Genomic DNA, 12,166 nt, shown 5'->3' on the forward strand with positions numbered 1-12,166 from the left:
GTATAGTGAGGGTTATAGGAAGGTCACAACAGTCAGTCAGGTGTAATGTTCCTTCCCACCCTTTCACCCTTTTCTCATAGAATCCCTTCCAATTTTCCATACTATAAAACTACTGCTCATTCCTTGACCACATTGAATTATGAACTAGATGAAGAAGACCCAAGACAAGGAGTAGCTATTAAGGAGAAAGAGAAATGACTATTATGAAAAGAGTTTTTGAAATGATATTATATTACATTAGGTTTTGTTGTAGGGATAATTAAATAAAAGAAGATCACCACAAAAATTACTTTTAGGCCAATTGTTCCATTACAAATTAAGAATATAGAGTGTGTAACCACATTAGATAGAAAGAAAAATATTTTCATTCACTCTCCTACTCATAGAGATTAGGTTGAGCATCTAATATGGAATTGATATAGCTTAAACAAAACAAAAAACAAAAAAATTACCAATGAAGCCTCTTTAGATTCGAAAAGCTTCTAGAATCTAAAATTTGAAATAAAGTTTAGATAAAACTTTATTAAAACTTCCATTGAAACCTATAGAAGACGATAAGCAAGAAAACATGGGTATTGGTTGTACCAGTATTTTTAGGATATTTGGACAAATTGAAAATGAGCATAGCTAAGTGAGTGTTTCAAAATTTTATTTAATAATATTATACATTTTATATTGTAAATATGGAATATAGTTTAATATTATAAATAAATAATATTAGAAGAAACAAAATAAAAGTTAGAAGGAATGGTCATAAATTACAACATTTTCTAAAGGCTTTGGAGATGAGTGGAAAGCTAGGTGTGTTTAATCTATATGTAATAAATTTAACTCAAATTTTTTCTTCTCAATGCTTTTGTTAAATACATTTTATTCAAAAAATGCAATAACATGTAATTTTGGGATTAAGTTATGTTAATTATTTTTGCATCAACATATAGGTATTCTAGCACCTTTTTCTATCATTGTGATAATTTGAGAATTTAGTTGTTTCATGAGAATATTGTAATTATGGGAGTTATTTTCTATTGTCATGTCACAATTTAAAAATTGATGGCCCATTGTAAGTTTATTGAATTAATATTATTTGATGTTTTCGTAATCTCATTTTAATTTCAATTAGGATTGAATTGATGTTTCAATATATGAGATAAACATATTAACAATGATATTTGGTTATATATTATTTATTTTATATATATTAATCATATTGATATATTGTGATATATTAAATTATTATATATTTACTATATATATATATATATATATATATTTAATCATTTATAATTACTAGGTTTCAGTCCAGGAGGAGTCATTTAATCCCTTTATTCTCTGTCACTATCGCTTTCAAGTGTATATATGTAGTGTGTGTCTAATTCAAGCACATTTTTGCCTCTATCTAGAGAATTCTTGTTTTTCTTTCTTTCATTTGGTTAAATTTGAGATGGACTTGGAATTTTGAATCTTGAGTAAGAAGAATTTTGTGAAAAAAATGGTTGATTAAGTCGTGATAGTTTTAAATGTAAGAAATTTGGGTGCAAATATCGTGTGCAAAGTTTTAAAATACATCTTTTAAGTTTTGCAAGAAGTTTCCTTCACACTATAATGTCATTTCATTTTCCTATTTTCTTATTAAAGATGGTAGTGTGTCAATAGGGGCATTGTATTGTAGTGATTTTTTCTCAACTAAGAATTGTGTTCCTATTACATGTATGAAGAATGTTGATTTAATTCCCAATGCAATATGAAATCTCAACCACATATATGTTTGGGTGACTATGTATTTAGTCATTTATTTGGTATTTTCTTTAATCACTTATACTTTATTGATCTTGTGAAGTTACTAGGTGACTAAATTAGTCACATATTTGGTCACCTATATTTGTAAATTACAAAGAAAGAGTAGAATGTGATCAATTTTAGTCACGTGACTAAGAATTTTAGTCATGTGACTAAAATTTTTAGTCACATAGTCAAATATTTTCCAAAATGTACTAGTTATATATATATATATATATATATATATATATATATATATATATATATATATATATATATATAATTGCATAATCAATTGACTAAACTTTCTACATTCTCATTTTAATACTTTTTTCCATTTCTACACCTAATAAGCATAATTGATTGTATAATCAAAATAACATAACATATTCATAAATTTGAATTTAAATACTGAAATAATCATCACAATGCATGCATATACCTAAAACATCATAAATGTCATCAATAAAGCATATTGAAGTAATCATCACATGACATAAATAATATTGATAAATTCCTAGTCCATCAAATATAATGCCTCAAAATATTGAATCATAATGTATCAAAACAAGTGTATTAGCTAAGCTTATATGATGGGTTAGGGTGAGGCCTCACCAAAAACCCTTATTGATTTAAATAATAATGCTAAACCCCCAGTTACTCTTATCTACAAAACTAAGTTGAGTAATAATATTGATCTAATATCCAATTTGATTATCTCTAACCCCTTGACAAAATATGTAGGCTCACCTCTATCCTTAGCCATAGTACCTATGACCCCACCAACAACATATGATCCCTCCTCATTTATATGTTGTGCTTTTGTTTGTCCACTATTCCCACCTACTCAAAATAACTCAACACCTAGTCACCAAGTGTAGTGTCCCCTTTTTCTAGGACACTTGAAAATTAATTACCCAACCCCATTTATATTAATAATGAATATTGAGTGCTTAGTAAAAAAAAAAATCCAAACATAGTGAGATAGGCACTTGATATATTAATATATAAAATTTAATACTTTGTACATTTACTCTGATTCTAAGATACAAAGATCCCAAAGAAAATAATTAGGAAGAAAAACTTCATTCATTACCCCCATCAAGAAGAAGGGAAAAGATATAAGAAAGGAAGAAAGAAGATGGTAGGTAAACAATCCCAAATATAAAAATCCAAGAATCGGACCTCCAAAATACAATATATTTCAAAAGAAGAAGAGAAGAAATAAGCATCTAGTTAATTTGTACAAATATTTACATAATCAACTTAAATAGGATAATCACTTCCAAAGCCACCAAAGATCGGTAGTAGAATGCTACAAAAATCAAACCAAATGACCAATCCAACTATTGTCTAGTGTGCTAAAGTATCTCCATGCAATAACCTACTCATATTAAAAGTGAAAAACAAAAAACCAAAAAGCACAAAACCAAGTAATATTATTCCTCCATGTCCCCTATCATAGGACAAAAATTATCAACCTTAATAGTGAAGTTAGGAGTGGCAAAGGGAGGATTAATCAAAGGTGGACTAGAGGCCTAGGAAGATTCATGCTCTAAAGGATCTAGTAAATAAAAGACAATTTGATCCACATTGTTAACACAATTTTTGTTAAAACAACCATAGCATTGTTGCAATATAGCCTTAATAGGACAAAAAGACTACCTCTTTAGATCTTTTTTTATAGTCTCATACACCACATAAACACTATGATTACTCAAGAGTGCATGATGATGAAACAAACCCCCAATGAGGGAAGCACCACTCTAAAGATCATACTTCTTACATTCTTTAGCAAACTTACCCCCTTGCAAGAAATCAGGTCTAAAAAACCTAGAAACTATCAACTCCAAGTGAAATGGGGACTGCAATAAATCTAGTGCATTAGATAGAAAAACCAACTAAATTTGGGAAGGATATATCAATCTTTTTCTAGAAGGAAAAGGAATCTCATGCCCAATAATCCTCTTGATACCTCTTCAAATATGAGGATGATCATAAAAGAAAATGCTCGCTAACATGTCATCCTTAATGTAGCCAAGAAAAGGCTTCTCCCAATCTTCAAGCTCCAAGAACACCCTATAATTCCTTGGGTAATAATCCATGTGTAGAGAGGAGAAATTTGATCAAACATCAATTGGATAACTTACTCCAACCAACAAGTTGTGGCAACTCAACATAGTGTTGCTATTGACAATAGTGACAAATGGCTCATACAGAATGCAGAGATCAAGAATGACCACCTAGAAACCTAGAAGACTAGAGAAATTTCAAAAACCAACACAATAAAATAACCTCACTCAAAGATGCCAATAATCCAAATGATATATGAAATTGATAACATTAATAATGAAAATTAGAACACACGAATTGGGAAAGATATATGAAATTGACCACATTGAAATTGCAAGACATGCCACATGAATAGGGTACTTGGTACCATAGAAAAAAAAATGATATTTAAATTACCCACACATCTATGCTAAATATACTAGCCACTAGCTAAAGAATAAAAATAATAAAGTACATTACATTGCAAGACCAATTTCCAAGAAAAGATAGAAAATGTAGGCAATTGATGGAAATGAATGCCACCATGGAGTATGATAGAATATTAGCCAATGTCATTAACAAAAGAAAACACCACAAAAACCTCATAATAAAATCATGTTATGTACAAGTGACTAATCCACATGGAAATTAATAATAATTCTTAAATTCTTGAAACCCATCTGTGAGTCAATTAAAACTTCCCCACTTGATGCCAATTACTAACCCAATGTTATTATGACTAATACAACCATTATGTCTTCTCACTTAAAACCATATCTAGTAAATATGATATGCATAAGTAAGACACACCTAGTGATATTAACTATCATAACATCAACCTAGGAATTCACACCAAATAGGAAAATTAAGATTCACTCCTAATGATAGAAATAATACAAGGAAACATATCTAGCAATTGCTTGGAAAAATGGGAGTCCAATATTGTACCATCATAGCCAATATTAGCTAAGTTATCTGCCAAAGCATTACCTTCCCTATACACATGTGATAACAAGTAGCTATCCAAGGAGTCAATGAGTGCCCAAATACACTAAAAAATGTAATCCAAATGCCAATTATTAATCTTCCTTTGGATACATGCATTCATAACCACAGAAGAATCTCCTTCTATATGTAAGAAAGAAAAAGAAATATAATTTTCTAAGATGATCCCTTCAAGCAAAGTAGTGGATTCTTCCATATTGTTAGTATCAGACAAGATCAATTTTCCATAAAAAGACAGTAGTATACCGAATGGATTTCTCAAAGAAATCCCAATACCTAATGCACCAGGATTCCCTCTAGATGACCCACTAAATTTAAGCTTGATAAATGGGGGATAAGGGTGCTTCTATTTAATATAATTCCTAAAAATTGGAGTAGACCTTATTTGAGGGAGCACAGGAGATGAAGGCAGAGATATAAGCCTCCAATTTTGGAGAATTGAACTATCCCAGGATGAAAACATGCCATCACTCTTAAAGTGACCAAAAACAAAATTATTCACTAACTCTAAGATAAGTTTTTCAATAGTATCAATCACAAGACTCACATCAGACACCTCTTTTCTAAAAATTCTATTTTTTCATTTCCACCAAATAGACCAAATAATTGATGAGGGAACAATAACCCATAAATAAGAAAATATAGAATTACTAAACAAAATCAGCCAAGATAGAAACAAATACTATAAAGACTTAGGAAAAGGAAGGGAAAAAGGAAACTTACCCAAAACATAATACTAGCACTGTATGGAGAAATGAAAATACACAAAAAGATGATCAACAATTTCCTCATTAAGACCACACAAAACACATTTAAATGTGTTGTTGTAAATAAGTATTTACTTATTACACTTTACTTAAGTTTACTTAGGTGAATGCATTATTTTATTATTTCTTAGGTGAGACACTTAGGATTTTGTGTACTCTTATGAATTGTCATGTTGACAACACCAGAGTAAGCAATTCTAATTTAGCGCATGTGTCTACAACACTAGAGTTTGCATAATTAACTGAGTTTTCATGTAGACAACATAGTTATTTTCACTCCTATTTTAAGCACATGGTGTCTACAACATAATTTTTTGTGCTACACCTTTGTAGGCTTATCTTCTCATCATTGCACTTACTCATGTGCTTAATAGGGGATAATCCACTTCTATTGGACATGTATTTGGTTGTAAGACTTATCAGTATGTTGATTCCTAGGCATTCTAGAAGCATTCTAGAGGCCCTTATATATAGGCACTCCTAGTGTACATTCACATTGAATTGAATATCATATTTTTATTCTGATCATCCTCTTTTGGTCTATTATTGTGCTTGTTCTTGAGTTCCTTGATCTTGGGTGATTTTTCCCTAAGGAAAATTCTTGCATGGTATTAGAGCTTGGGTAATTTCTCTTCACATAGTCATTTGAGACCATTCTTACTTCATCACCTTGACCTAGATCTAGAGAATCCACAGACATTGGGAGTGTCTAGAGCCAAAGTGGACCTCACCATTGCATTTGGAATGTATAATTGGTGAAAATCAACTATAACTACACCTATCCTAGGCCATAGTCAAATTTGAGGAAAATTTTTTTTGCAAACCAGCACTTGAAGGCCCAATTTGAAAATCTAGTATGATCATTTTTTAGATCTAAAATTTATCCTTCATGTCTACATTTAATTTCTATACAATTTATATCTCCATTTTTTTGCAAATTTTCAAAAAAAACTCCCATTAGGCCTATAGAAATTTTTTTTTAGCAAGAATTGGGAGGTCGAATCCTAGCCCTTGTAGTGGAATATATTCTATGAATTTGGAATATTTATTTGTAGGACAGTAAAATATTGCATTAATTTTGGCATATCCTGCCAGCCAAACATACAAATTTTTGGATGGGCCTCACAAATCCTGCCAAGCCACCTAACCCCCAGCAACTCCACATACCCAGCAGCTTATTTCATTATACCTATTGCAAGAAATTCTTTTTAAATCCCTATGCTCATTGACCCACAAAAAATGTGGGATAATTCCCTTAATTCTCAGTACTACATTTGAACACTTTCCCAACCTCCACTACCATCTCTCTGATGCAGACTCTGGCAACCACTTGTCTTCCCGATGCCAGTTTTCCTTTGTCAACATTTGAACACTTTTTTGGTGACCCATGCATAGACTTTGTCGATGAGCAGATATTCCACTAGAATAGTATATATTGGTAGCCATTACTTTGATATCCAACACCGTGACTAGATACATGACACTTAAAGAAAATTGCCATATGGCATTTAAAAACAACACCATGTCCTCAACCATCAATCTAATCAACAACAGACACATGGCCTATCCACGTTGCCTCCATCTATACTTGCATATGTAAGCAAGCATTTTAGTAGTCACCTCCCTACTATGTAGATAGTGTTGTGCCTACCAGATTAGTGCCTGTATAGTCTATATAGTGCTGACATCAATAGTGATGTCACCCAAGGAACCAAATTTTTGTTGATGTCATCATTTTGTTGTGTTAAAATTGATGGACATTTGACTATTATCAGGAGACAAATTTGAATTATTGTGATGGTTTTTTGACTATCAAATTTAACCTCATCTTTTTCTAATTAGACCCCTCTCTATATTCATTTTTTATTTGACAGTCCAAATTTGGGAAGCCATATCTCAGTCATTTGAACTCCAAATTAGGTGCAATTTTTTTTTTTTTTTTGGGTAGAATTTTCTAAATTTTTTGGTGGTGTTGTACTTCTCTAGTTTTTGTGCATAGATTTGTTAGAAATTGTGCCTTTTGTCAATTGTACCTATCCAATACTACATTTTGCAACTTCAATTACTTCATTTGGGCTCATCTAAACTCAAAATTATATTCTATTTTTTTGAAAGTGTATTATTTTTTGTCTACTTTCTAGATCTATAATCAGATTATAGGGTTGTATGGACAAAAGTCTCACTTTCATAAATAGATCCTTTCTTTGCTTTGTATTACTTGAAAATAGTTGTACATTGTAAAGTTCTAGATTTGTACTCTATAACAAGGTTGTAAAAAGGAAAAATTAGAATTCCACTAAGGCAAAAATTGGCAAGTGGCTATTGTAAATGCACTAAGTATAAAGTGCCAAAAGCATCTTTTTTGTGGGGGTTCTTGATTGAATAAAAAGGGGGGTGTTTCTTGGTGATGGGTTTCTATTTTCTTGCTCCTATTTTTCATTTCTTGCATCATGGGAAATCTTAAGTTTCCAAAATTAAAACCACATAACTATGCTACATGGTCCATTAAAATGTGGTGTCAATTAATGCATAATGAAGTTTCTCAATATGTAGATGGTACCCTTCCTAAACTAATAGGTGATCAAATATCTAAAAGTGATATTAATGCATAGGAAATGATAGATAGGAAATCCCTAGGTGATATTCTATTGGGGGTTGAAGAAAAAATCCTCTATTTGATTGAGAAGTACAAGACATCTAAGGATTCTTGGAATGCCCTCAAAAACCTATATGGTAAAGTGTCTAATGAGGATGCTTACAAAATTGAAGATGAGCTTGTCTCCCTTGATTTGAAGAAATTTGATTCTATACAGGATTTTATCATAAAGGTGAATAAATTAAGAATGAAGCTTGATGATAGTGGTAGTCCTATTAAAGATGACAAGTTAATCTATCTCATTTATAATAAGCTACCATCTAAGTACTCCACATTTTTTTCTTCTTACAACACCACAAAGAGTATACTAGGGGTTACCTATTAGAAAGTCACTTTTGATCATTATGCTTAGCTAAAGAAGCTGCAATCAATGGGGATTCTCAACTTGTCAAAGTCTAAGGATTTGGTGGCCAATAATGAAAGTTCTCAAAATTTAGCTAATCAAACTTCAAATAAAGGAAAGGGCAAGAAGAAGAAGTGGAAAACTAACACACAAGAGGATACAGAAAAGATACCACCACCATCAAATCAACATGGCAAGTCTTCCTCAAATTCAAACAAGAAGGGAAATAGTAATAAGGAGAAGAAAAAGTGCACCTATTGCAAGAAGTTGGGTCATGATGAACATGAGTGTTATCATAAAAGGATTGATGAGTTAATAGACATCATAAAGAAACACAATATTCCACTACCTAATTCTTATAAGGAGAAAGGATCTTCATCTTCATATTCAAAGGGCAAAGGGAAAATGGCAAGCACTTATGGAAAACTCAAATTCTTTAGCAGAATGGATTCTTGACTCAAGTGCCTCATATCATATGGGTTCTTCAAAAGGAGACTTTTCTTCATTGAAGTAGTCTAAGTTACTACACATATTTGTAGGAGATAATACAAAAATGGAAGTTGAAGGGAACAGACATGTGGAGATGGAAAATAGAGAGTTTAAAGATGTTCTCTATGTTCCTAACCTTAGCTCTAATCTCCTCTCAATTTACCAAATCACTCACTATGGAGATGGCAATAAAGTTGAGTTCCTTCCAAATTCAGTAATGGTGTGCACTCTCAAAGATGATTCATTGGTTGCAATGGGGAAAATTAATCATGACACAAGGTTTTATTCTTTCTCCCACTTTGTGCCTAAGTCTCCTTGACATGCCTTTTTAACTCAATCTCATTCAAAAAGTACATTATGGCATGAGTGGTATGGACATCTTTCCTTTTGTTATCTTCGTCAACTTTGCTCAAACAATATGGTCAAAGGTCTACCTACAATCAACTTTTCTAAGGGTGAATTTTCAACATGTTCAATGGATATGCATCTAGAGGAGAAGTTTTCTAAAGGAAGTCTTCAAGAGCACCAGTTGTTCTTTAGTTACTTCACATGGTACTAGTAGGTCCTTTTGTAGTGACAACAATTATCCAAGATCATTACATACTCACCTTCATTGGTGACTTTTCATGCTACACATGGGTCTACTTTCTTCATCACAAGAATGAATTGTTGGAAAAATTTCTAACCTTCAAGACTCATGTTGAAAAGAAATCAAGGAAAGCCATCAAAATTCTTTGGATGGAAAATGAAAGTATATATGTGAACACAAGACTTAAGGACTTTTGCAAACTTGAGGGTATTGATCTTTAGAATCCACTAGTATTCAATCTACACAAGATAGATATTGCAACACTAAGGTTATGAACTCTTAAGTCTATGTAAAGTTGCATGATACAAGCCAAGTCTCTTGATCCTACACTTGAAGTCAAAGCTATGAGTAGTGCCAATCACATAATTAATAGGTCTCCTCATAATGCCTTAGATGGAAAGACTCCTTTGAGGCATGGTGCTGCAAAAAACTAGTTGTGAGACATTTCAAAGTCTTTGATTGTCTAGCATGGGAAAACATATCTTCTAGGGGATGCAAGGCACCACTAACAAGGCCTTGTACTTTCATCAAATATGAAGATAGTGTTAAGGCATATAGACTTATGGATCCTAGCTTATCCTCTAATCCTCTTCTCACTTCATACATTATGGAATCTAATAGTGGCACCAGTGATAGTAATTCAATAGATTCAAAAATGTTGGATTCTATTGACAGTTGCAATCCATTGTCATATCATTAGCACATTCCACATGCATATATTGCTACAATAATAGGTCCGTGCAAATAAAAACTATAGGGTACACCTTATATTCTAGATCTAGCATTAGAGGATTACTACATAGTAGATATCTCAGGTTTTTTTGTGGAGTCATACATAGTAGAAATGGGAGACATCATTGATGATATACATCTTCTTTTTTATGGTAATGATCCTTCTTGAGTTGTTTTGAGGGCTCACTCTAACACTCTTGTCCATTCTCTACATGATTGATCTTCGCAGGTTGATATGATTATGGATCCTTATGTACAACAATTGTAGGAGGTCTCTTTATCATTTGAGGAGATAGTTAGTTCTTTGTAATATGTTCTACATTCATCCTTGCTAGATCTAACCATGTTCTTTTTAGCAATATTGGAAGGGGCACTAGTTAGTATCAACACAGGGACAATTGAGCAAGTTTTAGAGGCATCATTGATCTTCAAGACTCTTTCTACACATTGGGGAAGCATCTCATTTATATTTATTATAGTGTTTCTTCCAAAGGGGAGGAACATTATTTAGCAGTCATGGATCAGCTTCTATATTGGAGCAGCTATCACTAGTCAGCATTCTACATTTGGGGGGGGGGGGGGGGGGGGACTAACTTGTCTCCTTTCTTCTTCTCTCTCTTGTGGGGGGGACCTTTTCCTCCTTTGGGATTTTGTTCTTCTCATACTTTTGTATTGTATATACTTGATGTATGTCGTAATGGGGGGGTCTTGATTACTCCATCCATCCATGCATCTTGATTTTTCATCTCTCTTTTTGGGGGAGGGTTTTTCCCATGAGTTTTTCCCTCTTTCTTCACTTTGTGGGAGATTGGATTGCATTATGTATGTGGGTACCTAACATGGCCTAGTAGTTGGGACCCATTATTCTTTTCATCCTAGCTTTCATAAGCTTCAGTGCATTCCCCTAAGTTACACTTAAGGGGGGATGCTGGTTTAAATAAGTATTTATTTATTACACTTTACTTAAGTTTACTTAGGTTGATGCATTATTTTATTATTTCTTAGGTCAGACACTTAGGATTTTGCATACTCTTATGAGTTGTCATTTTGACAACACTAGAGTAAGCAACTCTAATTTAGCACATGGTGTCTACAACATTGGAATTTGCATAATTAACTAATCTGTCATGTAGAAAACACAATTATTCGCACTCCTATTTTAAGCACATGGTGTCTACAACATAATTTTGCATGCAACACATTTGTAGGCTTATCCTCTCATCATCACACTTACTCTTGTTCTTAATGGAGAATAATCCACATCTAGTAGACATGTTCTTGGTTGTAAGACTTATCAATATGTTGATTCCTAGGCATTCTAGAAGCATTCTAGAGGCCTTTGTATATAGGCACTCCTAGTGTACTTTCAAATTGAATTGAATATCATATTGTTATTCTGATCATACTCTTTTGGTCGACTATTGTGCTTGTGCTTGCATTCCTTGATCTTGGGTGATTTTTCCCTAAAGAATATTCTTACAAAATGAATCTCCAATATGAAGTCTATTAAGTCTATCACTAGTCAAAACTCTACCTTGAATGGCCAACCAAGAGGAAACTCTAGCCTTATGAAAAACACAATTATCCCAACAAAAGGTAAAATCTTGCTTTGCATCATGTTTCTCAAATATACCCAATTATGCCCCATATCTAGATTTAACTAAATATAAACCACTCTTTACAAGACACCAAATGAGCCTATCAGAACCTTTGGTCAAAAAAACCTATTTTCTACCCAGAATGTTAGTGAAATT

The sequence above is a fragment of the Cupressus sempervirens genome, chromosome 6, assembly GCF_028749045.1.
Source record: "Cupressus sempervirens isolate cs-2001-9-10 chromosome 6, ASM2874904v1, whole genome shotgun sequence".
NCBI classification, from domain to species: domain Eukaryota; kingdom Viridiplantae; phylum Streptophyta; class Pinopsida; order Cupressales; family Cupressaceae; genus Cupressus; species Cupressus sempervirens.